This window comes from Eulemur rufifrons, chromosome 27 (assembly GCF_041146395.1).
Source record: "Eulemur rufifrons isolate Redbay chromosome 27, OSU_ERuf_1, whole genome shotgun sequence".
In the NCBI taxonomy this organism is placed as follows: Eukaryota; Metazoa; Chordata; class Mammalia; order Primates; family Lemuridae; genus Eulemur; species Eulemur rufifrons.
Window position 1 is genome coordinate 9,403,079 of NC_091009.1, and position 20,282 is coordinate 9,423,360.

The 20,282-nt window shown below is 35.3% G+C and overlaps 1 protein-coding gene across 1 annotated transcript in view; it reads left to right on the plus strand.

Moving 5' to 3' along the window:
* Window positions 1–7,140: 7,140 nt before the first annotated feature.
* The window catches only part of BRINP3 (BMP/retinoic acid inducible neural specific 3), a 399,388-nt gene continuing 386,246 nt past the window's right edge, over window positions 7,141–20,282 (plus strand). Inside the window, exon 1 of the mRNA XM_069459484.1 lies at window positions 7,141–7,558. The gene's annotated coding sequence lies outside the window, so the exon portion shown is untranslated. The remainder of the gene's footprint in view (window positions 7,559–20,282) is intronic.

Consider the following 20,282-nt stretch of genomic DNA (forward strand, 5'->3'; position numbering starts at 1 on the left):
TATAGACTAAAACATTTATCCTAGCTCAACTGCTGCCTTTGAAGCTCTATGCAAACATCTCCTGCCAACAAATGTAAGCAATAGGTAACAAATTTACATTCTTACAAATAAAAAGTAAAAACTCACATGCTTACAGAAGCTACTAAGTAATGTAAATGAGTGAAGCATGCTGGAAGTATGGCTGAAGAGAATCTTACGCCTGGGCTAAAAACAGCAGCAATCACTCAAGTCTAGGCTCATTATTTTCTTGTGTTGTTCTTATGATTGTGTTAATATTTGTAAGATACTTGGGGGCCATGCCTTGGTTGTCTTATTCAGTGCATTATTCTAAGAAGTGCCTGGCCCATAGATGACAATCAATACGTTTGATTTTCTTTCTAAAAAGGAAGATTGAAGATGAAAATGAAAGATAGGATGGAGTTAAAAAGACCTTCATATTTGTCAGTATACTCCCCTTATCCTCCAACTAGAGCACAAATACTGTAGCTTACTTATTTTTACATCCTTATAACATTTAAAATCTTGCTTCTTATATATATAATAGTATCAATAAATGATTGTTAAATAAATGCTCAATAAATATTTGTTGAATTGACTTTTAGACTTGGTCTCTTTCCATAAATATGAAATGAATTCACTTTATGTAGTCTTTTAAAATTACTTTTGTCTATAAATTTATATTTTCTCCTCAGAGGCAAAACTCTATAATCAATGTGAAGGATTGTTTTTCATCCCCCTACAAAGTGTATATTTCTTCTGAATAGGAAATGCAGGCATTAGAGAGATTTAGAGATACCAAGAGAATTGGCAATCAAGTAGCTTAGTTTTTCTTTATTTTCATTAAAGGGGTGAAAGGCCTTTGGAGTTCATGAGACAGTAAAATTAATGATGCATCCTAATTAAGTAAATGTTCACTTCCTTTTCTTGATTGCAATACTGTATAAAATATAAGGAGAAAAAGATCAAATTGCTTCATATCAATCTCTCCATGAAAATAAAAATCCTCCCACTCCCTGTCAGTCATTCTCTTGAGGTCTCATTTTAGATCTCAAATTTCTTTTAATATTTTGCTAATTTTCACCAGCTTCTTCACTTAATTGTATTGTGCTTAGAGTATTTTCTTCATAGCAAGGTTAGTAATTTTCACATAATCTTCAAATTTAATGGATCTTATTCACTCTCTCACACTTACGTCAATATTTATTATACTTAAATCATCATGTACTAGGGGCTAACATGTGTAAAGCTCTATGCCAGGTAGTATGTTCTAAATAAATAAAATTATGTTATATAACCTAAATTCATTAGTTTATTTCTGGAAACCTAGTGCTATGTCTAGTCCTCCCCATCCTGATTCCATCCATCCCTCATGTAAACAAGTTGGGTCTTGACTCATGAACGTTGGTGGTTTGTTCATTACCTAGAAGAATGGTATGATGATAAAGCAAGAGTTTGCTGTTAAATCATAAAGTTCCTAGAGAAAAAATAACATATTCCTTATTTTTCAACTGTCTTTGTGACTGGCTCTATTAGTTTCGTATTGCTTACAAATTAGCACAAATATAATGACTTAAAACAACACAAATGTATTAGTTTACAGTTCTGATGTTCAGAAGTCTAAAATGGGTCAGCAGTGCTTCATTTTCTCTGGAAGCACCTGTGTTTCCTTCCCTTTCCTAGATTCTAGAGGGCACTCTTCCTGCATTTTCTCCTGTCACTCCAACCAATGCTTTGTCCTCACATCACTTTCTCTATTACCTTCTGCTTCCCTCTTGCAAGAATGCTTGTGCCTACATCAGGCACATACAGATGATGTAGGATAATCTCTACATCTCACTGTGGTTAACATAACATTTGCAAAGTCTCTTTTTCCATAAAAGGTAAAGAAGTCACCAGTTCTGAAAGTCAGGATGTGGACATTTTTGGTGACATTTTTCTTTCTATCATATGCATTGAAATCCAGTTACAAGGGAAGATTGTAGGCAAGTTGTATCTTACCATTTCCTTGAATATCTTCATACTTATCATTTATGTGTTTCAAAAATTGAGCAAGTATATGCATGTCAATTGGTATCATGCATAAATTCATATTACTAGGCCAAATATATGTCAAATATTCTGAAAATGTATTGAAGATTGTTATCATATCTAAATACTAGATACAAATTAAATACAATAAGCTTCTGGAAGAATGTTAAAAGGGAAAAGTTTGATTAAGTACTTAGTTTCATCCATTAAACATATATTTACTGAGATTCTTCTCTATGCATGGTGCTGTGCTAGGTTATGGGAACACAAAATGAGGGAGTTGAGAATAAATACAAAAAAACACAATCATACTTCCTCATCCATGAACTGACAGTTGATAGCAAGTGCTTTGAAATAGGTTAAGTTCTGCACTCCATCATATGCATGTGGAAACTAATTATTAATCGCATAAAAACACACATAGCAATACAAATACAACTTAACAAATGCTACCAAAAAAGCTTCTACAAAGCACTGATTTTTCAGATTAGTGCAAAAAATGTTAATTTTATAAGAGCACACTATAAACATTTAAAAATGTTTAGATTTGATTCTATTTTTGTTTTGTTTAATCCAGGAATGACAACCTTTTTGAAATAATGATACTTGCTAAATAGATTTTAGTGTTGATGTTTGCCTTTTAGATTTGCCATTTCCAAAAATAAAAATAGCTTGCATGTCATACTCAAATATGGATGTATACAAAAGGACACTGGTACGGCTTAAATCATTCCAGAAAATGGCTGAAATTTTGTGTCTTTTCTCCAAATTTGAAAACTTTTTTTCCTAATGGAACAGGGATGGTGTTTATATATATAACATATATAAAATATAATATATATCTCACATATATGATAATGTTTCCATCACAAAGCATTCTCTTAGTCATCTTAATCTTTGCATTTTTTTCACATTGTGTTGGCATGCGTGTGTATGTAGTTTCACACATGTCAGGGTTTCATTACACATCTTATTTTGAAATGACAGCTTTCCCCTTGGAACAATCCCATTTTCTATAATGTTAGGGAATATAAAATGTAGAACAGAGAGTTGACATGATGGAGCATTATATTGCAGATGGTTGGAATTATCTACAGTTTATATTTATTGTCTGAGGAAAAATAGTCTAGGGAACAACCCAATTCATGTGCCAAAAAAGAACACTAAGGATATTTGCTGAGGAAGTAAAAGTGCATCATGAAATATTCCCCAATCATGAGAGGGCAGTGGATTGGGGGATAAAGTAAGGCAGGAAAACAAAAACTTTCTGTAATGAAGAGTATTCGTTATTAACAAAATGATCTCTTGGAAGACTGGCTGCAATTTATTCATCCATCTTTGTACTGCTTTCTCTTTCTTTCACTTATTCCCTATCCCAATCTCTTACAATGCCTGTCTTGGTAATAGAACTTAATTGATTTAGAATGAACACTAGCTAAAAAGTTACCTGCATTTAAAAATCCTCCTGTTACTAGTTAGCGTATGATTACACTATTCATTTAACCTCTCTCGTTGTCAACTTTTTCATCATCATGAGGGGTAAGATTAAATGATCCTTAAAGACCATTCAAGTTCTAATATACTTTTTTGGAGACAAATATAGTGACCTAGTTTCTTTAGCAGCTTACTGATCTTATGGAGTAAGATGTGAACAGGCCTGCACATATAGGTGTTTAAGAACTTTAGCCGCTTTCAAAGAGAAAGCTGTAACAACAAAATAAACGTGGAAAAAGATGAAAATGAACACATTTCAATATTCAATGAAGATAATTGTATATCCATAAGTGTGTGTGTCAAGCACGAATTTCTTTTATATGGAAAGAATAATCTAAATTTAGTTATCTTATTATAACTCATTTTTATTATAAGTTAGATTTAAGGTTAAAATCATCTGAAGCATATCAATATTTTGCTTCATAACTGCTGTGATAAAATGTATCCTGAATGTTACCTCTAGAAATTTTACTGGGATAATAGGTAAGAAATATATTAATTGATACTCACATACAGAACCTAGAAGCATACTGTGCCAGGATAGCAAACAAAAACATTACCAATAATATAAGATGTACTAATGTACTGGCTGCAGATGTGCATTGTGATTATCCAAGAAAAGATATTCTCAACATAAGATTAAAATGTATAAATTTTGGATCTGTCTAAGCATAAACAAGATCTGTTCTGAAGGTAGAAGCCAGCTAGGAGATACAAAGCCCATGGCTCAATGTTGCGGTTGATCAAATTCAATCATATGAATTAATATAATACTCTTTTATATTGTTTAATCAACTTTAAATGCTATAAAAAACTATTTTAAAGTATGGGAACCATGGGTCACAAAATTAATATTTTTCTTATCTTGCCCTTTTTTAAAAAATATTTAAGAACAACCTCTATTTACTTCACATATAAAATAAAAAATTTAATGTTAGATTGTTCTACTTTAAGTCAGGTTGGGTCCTCAATGCTTTAGGGAGCACGGTGAGGTCTTATAGGAAAAGTATGCTATCTACTTCTCACAATTGTCAAAGTTGCATTTGTAATGAATGTAATTCCGAATATTCATTCTCTTTATGTGCACCTCAGATCCTGCTAGCAACATTTGTCAGGCTCTCTGAAACACACACACATGTACAGAAATCATCTTCTTGGTAAAATGAGACAACTGAAGAGAAACTTCTGCTTTAAGACATCATTAGAGCTGGAAAACAGCCTGAGGAGAGAATGAAAAAGAAGTTATAATAACATATACTCATTGAAGTTCTTTTCCCTTGCCAGTTTGATGGTAATGAAGACTATGGATACTTTGAGCACATACAAATTTCGCTTTGATGATGTAATATATACCACCTTTCTTCTGGGATTTTATACTAGTGATTTCTAGGATATTGATTATCTAAAATGAATTTATTCTTATCAATGGTATTTTAATATCATATATTTTAGATGAGATTAAGACCATCCTGTTTGGATCAGGATTAAATTCTGCGCCGATTACCTTATCCTTTCGTGTTAAAACTTGAGGATAAGGGATTATAGTAGGACTGACAACAATAGAAAAATAAAGTTTAATATCAGTATTGTGCCAGTAAAAAAATCTTATAATTCAAAATCGCAATGATTTCTCTTAGAGCAACTCTCCTTTAATTTTTTACATCCAAAGGGTCAGCTTGCACTTGAAAACTAAGTTCACACAATTTGCAAGACTTGTTATTCTCCATACTTAGTGACATAAGATATAAGCACAATCGAGCTGTTCGGCTTCTCCCCACTCCTACTCCTATCTACTCTTCACATGATGAGCATGTACAGGCTGGGGGTGCTATAGACTCAAGGAAAACCAGAGGGCATTAGGAATTTGTAGTATCATCACAACATGCAAATAGCCATTTTGGACACTACTAATTTGTATCAAGAATGGAAGCCAAGATGCACATAGTAAGTGGTTTCTATATCTTTACCTGCACAACGTGAAAAATAATCATTCCCATTTTTGAAACTGAAACAATATTATATTTTAGAACATGGCCAAAGAATACTGGAAGCACGGACACGGGGCCGATAGATACCCCAAACTATTTTTTTTTAATATTCAGAAAAAAAAAAAAAAAAAAGCAGCAAGGATCTATCTGCTTTACCTGTCTTTGGGTTTTTAATGTAGTATACAAAAGATCTTAAAGCCTTCATATGGTCTTCTTAAAAGCTTTCTACTTCAAATTCACTCTTGCATGCTACTACTCTCCTAGGAAAGAGGCAAAGAAAATTTCCACTGACCCAACTCGTGATTTACATACAGAGAGAAATAAATGAATGGAGTGGGGGATGGGGCAGTGAGAAGCAATGTGTTTCCTTTTCAACCTCAGAAAATAAGATTACTTACCCAGAACATTTTTATCCAGGGCAAATGTTTATTCCTTCTTTCATTCGGCGCCTCAGTCTCTGCAGGAAATCAATTTCCACTCTACCTTTGCCTCCTATTTCGTAAACGAGAGAGAGGCGGATAATTCTTAAGCTCCGGGTCCGGAGGCAGGTGGAGCCGGCGGGTGCAGACGACTCCCCCAGCGCTCTTCACCCAGATCCGAGCCGGAGAGCAAACCCGGGGGGGAGGCGGGAGCCTACGGAGAGTGCTCGGGTAGGGAGGGGGGATTCGATCCTCAGCCAAAATATAAATCATCTACAAACAGAATTACTGGCTTCCCCGTCACACAAGCAGTTCCCTTAGGGGAGCATGTTTCAAAGAGGAGAGGGAAGTTCCTGGGGGGAGACAGAGATCGAGATCCGGGCTCGGGGTTTGGGCTTGGATAGGGGGTGGGGATGGGGCCACGGAGAGGAATAGGGAGAAAAAATAAAGCTAATCTTACCCGATCGATCAGGCGATCGTTTGTGCAGTACTGGACGCGAAAATGGCAAGGTAATGCATCGGGCAGCAAAGCCATTTCTAGCACACTCTCCCAGGAACTGTGCAGGCATCGGAGGGGAGGCGGGCGCCTCGCAGCCTGTCACCTGCTCCCCCAGGGACGGTCCTCGGAACCGCCAAAGCTTTAGCTGCTAAGGCAGGACATTTGGAGCTAAGGTTTCAGATGGAAGTCAGTTGCCTTGAGTCGCGGACCGCAGGACCCGCCGAGGAAGCGGGACCTGGGCGGGCTGCTGCCTCCGCCGCTGCCGCAGCTCACCGGGCTCCGGGCCCCCGAGCCCAGCCTCCCCGGCACGGCGCCCCCGAAAGCGCCCGGCACTCGGCCTCGGCAGCATCTTCAGCCCTTCGATCCCCCCGCCCCCACCTACCCCAATGCGAATCGCTGATGATTTGGTCATCGTAATGTGCACGGTTGGCGTGGCTTATCTGGGGGGTTGGTTGTGCTGGGCTTCCTTGCTACGCCTCCCTCAGTTGCTGCGAGTGGAAATGTTCAAGGGAAATACTAGTGAAATGCACTGATGGAATACTATTAATCCTAATAATGATGTTCCCCACGCAGGTAACTCTTAAAGAACTGAGAGTGGGAAGATCAGAGCAGGATTTCCGAAGCGGTGCCCTCTTGAATTCTCATTGGATCCTCCCCAGCAGCCTAAATCATTCTTGCTGCTATATCTATCAGGATGACTACAGCCTTGCTCACTAGTTCTCTCTTTATCTCCTTGTCCTCAACACATCCCTTTACTTCTCTTTGCAGATTTATCTGTAGTCCACCTCCTGTTCTCTGGGGTTACACAGCGTCTGTCTTTCCCCACCGGATGGGGGTGTATAGTTTGTAAATTTTCACTTTGCTTAAGGATCGCCACAAATAAGCCCCCTTACCCACCCCCCAAAATAAAAAGCAGCTCTTTCACATTTTGCTTTCTTTCCTTGGGGGTGCGTGGCTCTCCGTGTAACTGGTTTTTACTTGGTTACATGCCACCAGGAACTGCTGATTATTTCAAAGTCCCACCACCCTGCAGCTCACTACTTTACCTTGATTTGGAAGATGATGGAATATCTGTTTGAATCTTGGATGTATTTTTCTCACAGTCATCTTGCTTCCTGAAATTTCCTCTGGTAAGTTATTCTCTTTATATGTTTTTAGAAACTTATTACTCGTGTTATTTTTAATAAGCTTTGGTTTTTTAAGTGTCTCATTTTTTACATTTTTGCTACTTTCAGAATTCACAGATCTATATGACCATATTTATGAATTAGTATGTTAGTTGCAATTGCACTATTGAGATATATCCTATGTAATGAATCACCCCTTTCATAATCTTGGTTGTTTTTTTTTTTTTTTTTAATTTCTGTCCTCATTTATATTACAGGTTATGTGGACATTAACTTCCTTTCCCTCCCATTAACCCTTCCTGGCACTCATTCTTGTGCCATTTGAAAGGTCAAATTTTATATGTTTATCTAAGAGACAGCTTAAAAGAGACCTGACAATTGCAGGGACTGGGAAAGTTCACTAGCCTTCCTCATCTTCAGAAGGTTGTTAGGGTCAGTATTTGTTCATAGTAAACAATTAGATGACTGAGGGAGGACTTTATTGTAAAGTGAATTTTAATGATTTTAACAGGATCCTAAGCACTAAAATGCCACTGAGTGGTAGGAAGAGGAGTGTGAGTTTTGAGGGCACCATTTTTTTTTTTCTTCCAGCGTTTTAAATCACACATGAGCACATTATTTTAAGCACTGTATTTCAATTCAGGCATAGTGTTTGGCTGTACATTTCTGATTTTGTGAATTAGCTGGTGAACAGTTAATTGGACAGGGAGTACCCATTTCAGAAAAAAAAAATGTATCAGAAGAAACTACTGATTATCTTGGTTCTATTAAATTGAAATTCAGTGACAGATTTTTCATAAAAAATTTAATTGCTTCACTCTTCACACTCGCCCGCCTCCACCCTCTGTTTTTAATAGGTATGTTAATATGGTCGGTGGTTTTTGCTTTTATGGACATTTCTTTGGGCTTAACTGACAGAATTATTACCTCCCTTTTCAGTATAGCTGTGTTGAGAAACATTTAAAATCTTTGCTTTTACCTTACATATTGACATATATTGCGAAAAGCACGGTGTTCTCTGAGTGCCAGACCTGCGTGTGTCAGTAATCTCTAACGCATGCTGAGAGCTTTCTCCCCCCCCCCCCATTAATGACAAGTTCCTGGTTTCTACATTTCATATAATTAGGATAGATGGACGTGAGAACCTATTGTTCAAGCTTTTCTTTCTTTCCTTCTTTCCTTCTTTTTTCCTTCCTTTCTTTCTTTCTTTTCTTTTTTTATTAATTTCTCGGAAAGAACTATTCCTGTCATCATGGATGGCTGACGCGACAAGCCAAGCAACGGTTTTTTTTTTAAATTCAAAAGCCCTTTTAGCTCCCAGACATAAAAGTCCTCCAGCTGCAGCGTCACCCCATGCCCCCCCCCTCGGCTCCCACCGAGCAGGAGCCGGGCCGGGACTGTGGTCCGCGCCGCCGGGCGCCCCTCCCGGGTCACTAGTTTATACCTGGTCTGTCCCCCAGTCCGGTCGTCCTGCCTGACAAGCTTGTGCCATCAACGTCCGTGACTTCATTTGAGGAAACAAGGGCTCAGTATCATTCACCAATTCGAACATCCTCTTTGGAGGGCTGCTGTTGTTGCGCAGGGGTGGAGGGAGGGGGGGAATAAAAAAAAACTTTCAGCGCAGTCACATCTTTTCCCCTTAACCCAGTCTCCTCCAGTGAGGCACAGACATTCTGTCCTTAGGTAAGTGCGTTTTGCTGAGTGATAGCTCACGCTTGCGAGAGGGAAATTTGCATCCGAGAGGCTCCCGCAGCCCCGAGCGTTTTAACCAGAGGGCTAGCAACAGGCGACTCTGCCTGGGATCCCTCCCGGCCCACGGGGACGCCTAAGCCACCTGTGCTCAGGGAGGAGGAGGGCACGGTGGCTGGGCGACCGGCTGGCCCCAGCCTTGGTGCTGGTGCGGAACGATGTCCCCGCTCCGACCCGCCAGCGCAGGCTCCGCACTCAGCCCCTGCGGCGAACGGTGCTCGGTGTGGGCTCTCGCGGCTGGGGGGAGTGGGGCGCACCAGGGGGGTTCATCCTTCCAGAATGCTCCATGTGCAAGCTTCCTCGGGCCCAGCTTGAGCAAACCTGCTCTGTAAGAGAACAGACTTGTGAGCTCTGTAATCTTCTAACATCTATCTGTGCTATTTATTGTTTTTAATGGGCTGTATCTAAGATGAGTCAGTGACAGTTCTTCAGGATGCCTGCTGTATACTACCCCGATCGCTGTCTCCGTCCAGCTGCTAAGTAGGTTCAGAATTGCTGAATGGCCTCTTAGGCTCCGTGTTAAAGTATTACTGCTGACCCCTCCCTCCCTTCCCCGACTCCCAGGAATCTGGAGGGCGGCGAGGAGAGGGAAAGAGAGTTGGGTTTCAACTTGGCACTAGAGCTTGGAATATAAGGTATGAAGTTAAAGGCAAAGAGTGAGGGTTGGGGGCTGTCTAGCTTACATTATGCCCACTTTGAAGTTGGTCTTTTATTTTTATTTTCCTCCTCTCTGGAGGGGTTGGGGGTGGGAGGTGGGAGGATCTGGGACCGGGCGCCTCTCCTTTGGCGTCCACCGGAGAGGGGGTGGCGCTTCTTGGCGGCTGGTGACTGCTGGGTCTGCAGCCAAACAGTGGCAGAGAGTTGGTCTCCGATGTTTCTGATGGCTGTTCTCCTAGACCTAGTCCCCAAGAGTTGAGCCAGACAGCCTTTTACTTTGCAGTAAAGGGTTGAGAACGTGATCAACCCTTTAAAGCAGGGACTGCCTTCTGATGGGAATCCGGCTGGGAGACGCAGGGCAGCCACTACTTCTGAAGATGGGATGCCTGCTTCCAGCTGTGCGCTGCCCAGCAGCTGTTTGCTAAAAGGAAGAGGTGACTAGGGTTGCAGATTAACCCTAGTATCCCTTACAAATATTCTAGCCGGTCAAATGTATGTAAGCAAAGAAGACAGCACCAGGGTATAAAACTGTCACAGCAGCTTGGAAGACAGATGATTCAGATTTCGGGGACTTTCTTTTGCGTGCTATTCAGATATGTTTGTCATCATGCAGTTAAGCAGGTAAGGACTGAATGGCTGTATTTTGTTGACAGTCATATAACCTGTGTGTGACCATCCTGTGTTGATTTTTCCCTGTTGTACGAGATGGAATGTATGCATTTTCAGATAGTCCTGCTATGATGCATAACTTAACATTAACAGTCATCAATCGGTTTAAAACCTTTTAAATGTTTAACATGTATTCATTTAATTGTTTAACGTGAATTTATTTAAATGTTTAGCAAGGTTACAAAAGTCATAAATGATATCAAGGTGAAAGGAAGAAATGGGGAGGGTAAAGAGTTAGAGGAAGGGATGTATAACCCTAATGAAATGTGGAAGATGGCAGTTGCAGACAGGCGTTAAAAACATTGCTTCTTGTTAAGGTCCCAGACCTTCATATATGAAAGGACAACTGGAGAACTATCAATGGCAGCTTGCACTAGCAAAGTAATTTTGACTACTTGAGAGAAATGTTTTGTAGGTATTTCCATGTTATTTTCTCAGTCTTGAAAAAAAAAAAAATCATGTGTTGGGGGTGGGATGAGTTGTCAAATAGAATGAAAAAAGAAGAGATTGCCAGTGGCAGGGTTCTGTATCACCCCAGGACAGAAATCACTGGGCTTTCCACCAGTTGGAAAACTGAAAAAAAAAAAAAAAAAAAATTCAGAACAAATTTAGAAAATTATGGGAACTCTCCCCAAAGTAACATTCTTTTTAAATTCAAAGTTTTGTATATGTGTAGATTGAGCAGCTGATAGATTGCTTCTACAACCACATTTGATTCAATTAAAATGATAAATCAAATTTTGAATATTTTAATAAATTGTGTTATTATTATTGATACCGTTTTGTTATGTTTGCTCACATGTTGAAGGAGTCTGGAGTTTCTACACAGTAAATCAAAAAAATGTTACTAAGACACAATCATAACACTATTCCATTTGGTAACAACACTTTCTCTTCTCTAAGAAATTGTATTCTTTAAATTTTCTGTGGAAATATTTTTAGTAATCATACTTGTTGACGTGGATCCCTGATAAATAATTTTTCTACTTGTAAGGTTCACTAATAAAATCTTGAAGAAATAAGAAAGATAATTGCAACTTTGGTTTGTAAATTTGCAAAGTTATAGTGCTTTTCTTAGTTTGATGCAAAAGGTAGTTTTTACTCCACTGGAGAATAATTTGTTGATGAATTCCCATTCCTCAATTCTTCTTCATTTTATCCTCTGGAATTTTATTGTAGTAAATGGTAAATATGCTCATTGTGTATATATATGTGTGTGTATTAATAGATAGATGGAAATCCATTTTGGGGTGGATGAAGAAGGTATTTATTTCAAATATATGTTGTTTTAAAAATATTTTCCAAATTAAATAGACATGATACCATGATACCATATAATAATTAATTTCATTTTCTTTCAGTCAGATAATATGGGATTTCATCCTCTTGTAGCACATTTTCTTTTAAGCATTTAAACTTAATAATAGGAATGTACATTTGTATAAACTATAGTACATCTGGATTTTCTTCATGCAAAATAATTGGTACATTATGGTTAAGTAAATCACACTTAAGTAGGAAGAAACCATTGGAACTCAAAGTGTGTGTGTGTGTGTGTGTATGTGTATGTATGTTATACATACATAATGGTAGGAATCTACCATTATTTTGACTCCTAGATTTGTGTGTTCTTAAATAAAAGTAGAATTTCTTTTCAGAATAGTGCTTTTGTGTGTTTCTTTCTACAAGTGAAAAGAACACTACTGATGACATTTCCAAACTTTGATGTTTCATTATCAACATATGATTCGATTTCCTATATTTCCTGTTATATTGAGTTTTTTAATATTATCTTTAAAATGAATAGTTACTGACTAGAATAAGAGTCTAAAGATTTTAGTAATTTAGGAAATTGGATATTAGTATTTAAAAAGTTCAGACACAAATGGAAATATGACACTAATCAGTGATGAGTTTAGCAAGCATTTATTTTTTTCTTGGAAAAATTATCCCAAAGGTGTTTGGATATTATGATTATGGTTTATGATTAATGATGTACTCTTCTAAGACTCTTAATGTTTTTCTCTTTCACCTCCTAATAGTGAGTTATTGGGGAAAAGTAGAGGGCTGATAGATCTAGGATTTCTTCCTGAATTTCAGTTCTAGTTCTATGTGACTAATATGAACCTAGTAAGATTTTTTGATCACTCTTCATTGATTTTTCTCATCTCTCATGAGGAGAAAATAGTATCTACTTTATAGAGCTGTAGAAGAAATGAAATAAGAGATGAGGGTGTTTTAAAAGGACAAATATGTTATGAAAACAAAATATGTTTTGCAAAAGGTACTTAGTTTGAATTTTTTAAGTAGTCTTTTTTTGTTAAAATTGTATCTCCACACAAGAAGTAATGTTAACTCAACATTTTTTTAATACCAGTATCAAATGTTCTTCGTTTATGATGTCATGGTGCCAAATGAATTTAATCAAGATTTCCTTTGTTTTGATATTGTATAATTTAAAAAAAATTGAAATAATACACTTCCTGAAGCACATTAGTTCTTTTTTACAGTATAATTACCTTTGCTTTAATTCAATTCTAAGAGAATAGTCATTTTTACAAAATAGTTGCTCTTTATTGATTTCTCACTGTCATTTAGTAAGAGGAAAGTGATTTCGTAGAAAATTTATATCATCAACTTAATGATCTCTGCTCTTAATTGAAAACAAACTTAAAATATTCTCATGTAATAACTTCAAAATGGAGAAACTTACAAAATGCCAGATTTTATTTTCTAGCATCTTTTATAAACTCATATTTAGTTTACCAGAATTAATTAGGGTGACATCTGGTATTGTTGGTATTTTAATTTAGCAACTACTTGAATAATTTTATTTAAACATTTAGAAGTATAGCTCTGACCAGTTTCTCCATGTAGTACTATATGATTTTATTATTTTAATGTTTATTAATCATAAGTTCTAAAGGAGAGCAAAATAAAAAATGTGTTTGAATATTTTTAATTGTTAATGTATGACTGCAATTGTTAAAAGAAGGGGATAGTGTGATAATGTTTATTCTGTTCTGGAAAAACAAAATAAGTCTCTGAAGATTAAATTTAATCATGAACACTAATACACTAATAACCTTTCTATTGAAGACGTACCTGGAATTTCTGGCCTAGTTTTTTTTTTTTTTTTTTTTTTTTCTTTTGGAGTATCAAATAGCTACTGTAACCATTTTATACTGGTCATCAAATATCTTCATACGTAATATTTTAAAGCTTTTAGCACTATCATTTCAAAGCATATTTGATGAGCTATCGAGAATGCTTATATCCAGTTGTTCACTTGCAGACCTATCCAGTTCCAAAGTCTTCCTAGATAATTACTTCATAAGCTACGAATCCATTTCTTTATACATAATGTCTGACATAAAATATTTATGCAAACAGTTCTGGAATATTTCTCAATTTCATATTCAAAATACTAACCATAAGTAACTACTTGATGCTCTATTAATTAAATAAACTCAATCGTGATTCACTAACAAATTTCTTTTGCTCCGAGATTGAAAGATGTAACTAATATATTTTTAATGATTTGATTGGATTACTGGATGATTTATCATGAAATAAATAGTTGTGCTAATTTTTAAGTGCTTCTTTTTAACCAAGATAGTATAAATTGAGATGTGGAAAAATGATATTCAGACTCCTAAATTGAAAAATCTTATAGATTTGCATTCTCCTATATTCATTGTTATTTCTCAATAATCACAACTGATAATTTCTCAAAATTTTATTTTTTAAGTTTATAGTTAAAAAAAGTATTTATCCTCAGTGTGACCTCTGTTTACTTATAATTTTTTTTAGAAGCGTTTGTTTTAATGCCTAAACCCTAATTTACTCAGATGAGATGTGGATGCCTTTTAGAGCACCCAAAGCAAAACAAATTCCCTTTAATAGCTAATAAAGTAGCTACCATATTATAGTTCCAGCAAATTAAATCTATAAAATACACATTTATTGATTAAATTAATAAATATGTGAACATTATATTCAAATGTATTGTAACTCTCTGCTATGTAAGAATTATTCTCTCATAATGGTGTGTTTCATTTAAATTCCATTATAGACTTATTGTGAAAGAATACTTATAGATAGACTTATTCTTCCTGATTTCTGTGAATATCAGCCAAGCTCATCAGGATCGAGCTGTTTTTTATTAACTTTTCTGGACTGTTGCATTTTGTTAATTTTGAAAGCTATCTCTAAAATATTGCACTATTAAAAAACAATCTAGCCTTAGGAAGACCAGAAGTGAGTAAGCATGCATTTCAGATTTTTCAGTGTCAAATAGTGCCCAGTATATAACTATACTGTTACTTCATAGATCCATTTTATGTTCACTCTCACTAATCAAAAATATTTTCTTTAAAACCTTTCAGATGATGTCCATAAATATAAGCCAGTCTGGAAAAGAGTGATTAAATTAAATCAAAGAATAAATCTGGAGAGTAAAGCATGGGTTTATTCAAGTATCATACTAAAAATCACATATGTTTATGCAGGTTGAGTATAATTGTGTTTTGTGTAATGGCTTTGATATATATGTGCTTTTAATATGCATAAGTTTTTTTGTAACTGCTTTTAGATATTCAATTTAATACTGTGTGTAGAATCCATTTCTGTTATAACTAAAGTAAATATAGAACAAAAATTAATGAAATCAGGAAGTTCCTTGGATAGATAATATATTCAAGTGGCTTTCATGTCTTTACTGTGGTAACATTTCTGATGGTTTGAAAAATCAGTGCTGTAAATGTATACATAGAGAGATGGGAAGCTTTCTTTTTCAGAAGTGCCCACCTCTTAAATGCTAATAAACACATTCTAAATTTCCAGAAGAAAAATCATGAAAGGTTTAATAAATTATGTAGCAAATTTGCACAAAATACTATCTTAAGATAATAAATGCATGCTTTTCTCAACAGTTTATTATATGACACCAACCATATTAATATAGAGACCAAGTCTACCTTACTCAAAACATTTAAATTGAATGACTCTACTTGAGTTTATACTAATAGAATTTCTTATCATTCATCTAGACCAGTCACTAATATACAAAGATATAATGACAGTATATTTTATAAATGTAATACATAATCTTTTTAAGATTATACCAAGGAATAGTAAAGAAGAAGACTATAGGTCCAAAATTGAGTGATCTAGAATTTAAAAACTACCAATTATCAATTAACAATGGTAACAACTAGAAAGTCTATTTTTTGTTCCTAAATGCTAATATAACTCCCAAGGGAGCTTTTTAAACAGCTTGTTAATTTTCTTTAAAAACACTTTCTTGAATAAATAGTTATGATGGAATATATACTTCCAGATTTGTAAAATATGCCTGTTTCTACTAATCGAAGGTTTCAGCCTGTCATTGCAGTCACTCAAAGCCAATACTATTGTTTCTCCTAATGTGAACTAATAGAAGTGAATCCAGTCTTCTCTGTGAATTGAAACTTAAACCATATAGCTAAGCAAAAAGGATTCCTGAGGCATTTCTTAAATGAAAGTCACTATATTTTTCAGAATTAATTTTAAACCTTCTTTTTTGATTAAACTAATGTTTTAGGCATCTTTCTCAATTTTTTTTTTTTAAATTTCAGGATATTATGGGGGTACAAACTTTTAGTTACATGAATTGCTTTTATATAGCTTGAGTCAAAGTTATAAGTGTGTCCATCACCCAGATGGTATGCATTGTACCCTTTAGGTGTGCATTTACCCATCCCGTCCTCCCCACTTCCACCTGCTTGATTTCCGTTGAATTTTAACTACCATATGTACACATGAGTTTTGATCAATTAGTTCCAATTTAGTACTGAGTACATGTGGTATTTGTTTTTCCATTACTGTGATACTTCACTTAAAAGGATGGCCTCCATTTTCATCCACATTTTTACATAAGATATTAGTTCACCACTTTTTTATGGCTGAGTAGTACTCCATGATACACATATACCACATTTTATTAATCAACTCATGTATTGATGGACACTTGGGTTGTTTCCACATCTTTGCGATTGTGAATTGTGCTGCTATAAACATTAGAGTGCAGGTGTCTTCTTTTTCCCCTCTGGGTAGATACCTAGTAGTGGGATTGCTGGATCAAATAGTAGTTCTACTTTTAGTTCTTTGAGGTATCTCAATACTACTTTCCATAGAGGTTGTGCTATTAATAGTTTGCAGTCCTCCCCAACAGTGTATAAGTGTTCCTTTCTCTCTGCATCCATGCCAGCATCTGATGTTTTGGGACTTTTTGATAAAGGCCATTTTCACTAGAGTTAGGTGATGTCTCATGGTGGTTTTGATTTGCATTTCCCTGATGAGTGGAGTCATAGTTTATGGATTTACAAGCCTCCTCTCCTCCTAGCCTCCCCCTGCAAACCACACACACTTTTACAATACATTACTCTTTGTTTAAGAGCTTTTACATAAAGGACGTATATTTTGGCTAAAAAGTAAGAATAACTATGTTTGAATAGTAACATAACTATAGGGAAAATAATTCAGAGCATCTGTGTTTCCTTTTAAAGTGAACTCTGGCAGATTTTCCTTTGTATCTTTCTTTCATCCAGCCATGGCATGCAGAAATTTAACATATCTCTTGTTCAACCCATTTGAAAGACAAAAAGCAAAAAAATCACAATCGTGAATATAGGCCAAAATTAATGTGAAAGATCACTCATGTCATTATTGCTTTTTAAACCTGATATTTAATAAAATCAGTTCTGATTTATTCTTGAATCAGCAACTCTAATATAAACTTCTGTGATTATTAAAATATTTTGTTCTATTAAATAATCTTGAGTAATTAAGGTATACAAAAGTTTAATCTATTATCACACTATTCTTTCATCACAAAAGTGATAAAAATTTGACATGATTTACTATCTTTTTGATATAAATTTACATAAATCTAAGCTGAAGATGACCATTTGCTCAGCATTTGAAAACAGACAATCATTAACTGTTCATTAAAATTTATCTATTACCAGATTTTGGTTCCAAATAATAGTGATTCCTGTGATTATCATTCAGAAGATCATTTCTGACAAGTTCAGACAGCGTGATTTAAAAAAATTACCACATAATGTGTACATGGTATGTTGGATATAGCTAATATTCAATAGTCTCTATATGTCAGAGTAATATTCATTCTTTCTGTTTTATATAATAATTGTCTTCGAAATTTGGCTGGTTCTCTTTATATAAGGACTATCTTCAAAAGTATAGATTTTTAAAAAAATATTTACCTTGTATTTCATTTGAAATAGTATCTCATACACTATTGAGTTTGGAGAAAGTTTGGACTATTTTAGAAGTTAAATGAATATATTTACAAGAGTGAGCCTTGGAAATATCCAGTGCTCTCAAAATTGTAGATTTGAGAACAGTGATGGAAACAGAGGCTTATTGTGGGAAAAAAAGCTTAGTTAAACAAGCCAGAATATATTACCATACCAGGCATTGTAAGGCTAAGTACTGTGTAAAAATATGGGCTATCCCAGCCTCTCTGTCAACTGGGTAAGTTGTGCTAAGGTTCATTGCTAAGGAGGAATTGTTTAATTAGAAACACCCAGAGTTCTGACATGCTTTATTAGATGGTGGTTCACGAGGTATTGGAGAACAGCACATAAAGATTTAAATACTTGATGCTGGTCTGATTTGCTTTCTGTAGGTCACCTCTGTTTTGTTGTTAATTTTGGCTCTTTTTAAAAATATGTCTGATGAATTGTGAACATTGGGGTAAATTTTGAGAACATAGTCAGGAAAAGATATAACCATTGCTCATAAAATGCGTACGGGTTTTTGCTATTTGGAGTACATTTTGTTTTAATTAATCCAGTAAATCAAATTTAATGCTTGACCACTCGTTTTATTTTCACACATCTCCAATTTTGATATTGTAAATATAACTCTCTTGGAGAGAACAGGGTTGTCTAATTCTTTGCTATAGAGAAAAGTCAATAAATATTATTTTCTATGTAGAGTATTAATGGATAATTATTAAAAAGAAGGCCGGGCGTGGTGGCTCACGCCTGTAATCCTAGCACTCTGGGAGGCCGAGGCGGGTGGATCGCTCAAGGTCAGGAGTTCGAGACCAGCCTGAGCAAGAGCGAGACCCCATCTCTACTAAAAATAGAAAAAAATAATATGGACAACTAAAAATATATATATATATATAGAAAAATTAGCCGGGCATGGTGGCGCATGCCTGTAGTCCCAGCTACTCGGGAGGCTGAGGCAGGAGGATCGCTTGAGCCCAGGAGTTTGAGGTTGCTGTGAGCTAGGCTGACGCCACGGCACTCACTCTAGCCTGGGCAACAAAGTGAGACTCTGTCTGAAAAAAAAAAAAAAAAAAAAAAAAAGAAATGGAGGAACCAGGACTGAAAATAGTCCTGAAAATAGTAATAGCAATTCTCAGAGTGATGATTTAGTTGATATCTTATTGCGTTTTTTTCCCTAAAAGTGTTAGTTTCTTTTAAATGAAAATATTTAAAATGCTTTATTTTTTTAATTTTTGTAATTATAATTGATGAAAAATCGGATTAACATTATACGAATTTACAAATTTAATTTTCTTATTTCACCCATTTATTAATACATTTCATTTATTGAGTGCCTTCTACACGTGAGGATCTCTTGTTGGTGATACAGATACATCAGTGCATAAAACAGACACAAATTCTTGCCTCATGTTGCCTGAACTACAGTGGAATTATCCTGTGAATTGAATGACATCTATAACCAGGAAGAGGACAAGTTTAGGAGTCTACTAACAATATTTGTAACCACACACTCCTCAGTTAAAAAAGATTGAACATTTTCATTTTTTTACAAATGAATAAAAAGAAGCTGAAGATTATTATTTTGAAATTTTAAAAGTTTTCCCTATGGCTTAAATAATCAGGACCTCTTTTTAACTTTTTTTGAAAAAACGTTTACTGAACCTTTTTTGAAAGTTCCTTAAATGTATTAATGCCTTTGTCTGTAACTTTAGAAGACATACTCTTATTTATGCTTCCCAATAAAATAAGTTCTAATTAAAAATCTCTTTTCACCTTGTAGGCCTGGTTAACTGCAGGGTAAGGTTTGGTCCTGTTATAAAACAAGACATTTATCGTCCATTTGATTACCAAACTTCAAAATTTCTTAACTTTATCCTATTATTGAGTGTTGTTCTCAGATTATATTAGTAAGCCTTTATTCAGAACAGTATGAATGCCCTGGCTGAACAAGTGTTATACTTTAAGTTTTTATTCAGGATTATTACTAAAAACAAACAACAAAAAAAGCATTGCAATATTGAAACTAAGTCCACTGTCCATAAAGGCAAGGGCAAAATGTCAGTTATCTTTGTACTTGCATAGATTTTCACACAGTATGCGTTGAATACATTTTTTGAATTAACTATTTTTCTCAAATTTCCTTAAATTGACATTTACGTGACAAATTTATTTTAATAGCAAAAAATATTGTATTCTCTTCACAAACTAGCATGCTTTTTTATTACCAGACTATACCAGGAAAGGCAAAATTATATCGCTGGCCACAGTAACAATATTAAATCTTGGTATCTGCAAACATTATTTCTACTCCATTTCTGTAAATCCTGTTAATCTATATTTTAACCTGT